The sequence below is a fragment of the Vombatus ursinus genome, unplaced genomic scaffold, assembly GCF_900497805.2.
Source record: "Vombatus ursinus unplaced genomic scaffold, bare-nosed wombat genome assembly UNPS02014816.1, whole genome shotgun sequence".
Classification (NCBI taxonomy): domain Eukaryota; kingdom Metazoa; phylum Chordata; class Mammalia; order Diprotodontia; family Vombatidae; genus Vombatus; species Vombatus ursinus.
The window spans coordinates 11,503,415-11,505,500 of NW_020954594.1; the positions used below are offsets into that span (position 1 = coordinate 11,503,415).

The 2,086-nt window shown below is 36.4% G+C and overlaps 1 pseudogene; it reads right to left on the reverse strand.

Annotated features, from left to right (window-relative positions):
* Positions 1-1,073: 1,073 nt before the first annotated feature.
* On the reverse strand, positions 1,074-1,654 carry LOC114023053 (annotated as a pseudogene).
* Positions 1,655-2,086: the final 432 nt, after the last annotated feature.

Genomic DNA, 2,086 nt, shown 5'->3' on the forward strand with positions numbered 1-2,086 from the left:
TCATTTCAGCATTGAGTAGGTTTTCTAACCAAATACCCCATTTATACATTTAGTAAGGTTTGTAGCAATCTCAATCATCAGAACAGTTTCAGAACCATAAGAAAATAAAAAGGGCCCCTCAGAAGCTCTTGCATTTTGTTCTACAGAAGTGGCAAAATATATACTTTGGCCCTAATGCTGGATAAGAATTGACTAAGAATTATCTGTAAAATCAGAGTTACTGATTTAACAACTTTTGTTAACTGGTAACTAAAATTTTCCATTTGTCTGAGTTTAAAATCAACAAATATTAAAAATGGGAAAAAGGATATTTAACTAGAAGTAAACATACTGAAAAGTGCCTTGTGGGAAGAGACAATAGAAACAACAGTTGTAAAAGCATAGAAGTCTGGGAATATTTAGGGTAGGGACAAACATCCTTCCATACTTTAGCAGCCGCAGAAGGCAATATTGTTCTAATATAGCACATGAAGTGTACATAAGAATGTATGTAAGAATGACATAGAGTCACTAAGAAAAGGATCATGTGCAACAAAAGATTATAATAATGATTATTTTCATAATAGTATTTATAAAGTACTTTAAGATTTCCAAAGGGCTTTCCAAATATTCTCTCTTTTAATCTTCACTAAAGCCCTGGGAAATAGGTGCTATTATTATTCCCCTTTTAGAGATGAGAAAACTGAGGCTGACAGAGGTTGTGACTTGCCTGGGTTCACACAGCTAGTAAGAATATGAGGTTGGATTTGAAGTTGGATCTGCCTGACTCAGCATACTGTGTTTACCAAAGCAGATAAATGTGCCTTCCGTTTTGGCAAGATTTTATTTTTAAATCATTTTGTTGTTTTGGTGCATAAAAGGGAAAGTTTCAGTTTTCTGGAAAACTGACTTGGGTAGAATGCCTCATTTCCTAGTGATTTCAGATAAATGAGGCATTTACCAGCTCCTTCACAAAGGATTAGGTTGGGAAACAAACCTTACAAAGAGTGAATTTCTTTTAAAAAGCTACAGAAATAACATCATCAGATTTCATGTTTATTTCCTTCTTTACAAGTCAGCTTTTTAATCCATCTTTAGACAGCATGTGCAGGTTTCTGAAAATTTCTAGACAAAATATAATCTAACAGTACTGTAAGCAAATATGATATAGGAATAAAGAAGAATTAAGTATCACAGCCAGCTGAATAGTGATATCGAGGGTAAGAGAATGTCAGAGCGTCTTCCATACAGTCAGTTACCAGGTGCACGTTCGTGCAACAGTTTTCCAGTGGCTTTTGGTTAGAGCTGATAGATGTCCCAAAGAATTCTTGTCCATAGCTTTCTTTAATCTCCGCTGGATCTTTATTCCAAGAATTTTCTAATTTCTCCTGGAGCTTCTGGCCATCTGTTATGTTTGTTGTGAAATAGGCTCACAACTGAAGACTTTCCCCCTAAAATGCTGAATTTCAAGCCTCAGACAATCTGAAAAAGCTTCCACTCCGTATTTAGAACAATAGTAGGGCACTGAAAAGAAAGCAGGTCTCCCCATGATGCTAGAGACATTGACAATCCTCCCCCTGGCTTGTTTCACCATTGGTAGCATGCTTAGTGTCACTCAAATAACCCAATCAGGGTTACATTCAGCGTCTTCGTGAGGTTCTTCTTCGCCATCCATTCAGCCCCAGAGTCCATCAAGTGCAAAAATGCCCTTTTCTCTAGATTTGTAGCCCAGGTCAAGAATATATTTAAAAACATGAATGTTTATTATTGTACTATAAAAAATAATGAATATGGTTATCGTTGAGGTTTTGAGGTTTAGGGGAGCTGGGATCTCAAAATAGTGACACATGGGTCCTGCTGAAATGAATTTGACCCAAGCCTTCTTTCACCTGAAGACAAAGTTTACTGAAGATTCACCATACTGGCCTGACTCTTAAGGACTCTGAACATTTTTGACACTCGAACTGACAAATGGGTTAAAGTAAATCTCATCCATTGGCTAGATTTTGAGAATCTAAGCCCTATTTTGATTTTCAAGGATGAATTGTTAGGCTGATCTCTTTCTCATTACTGTGGATTTTTCAATGGCAGTTTTTCATATTAGTCC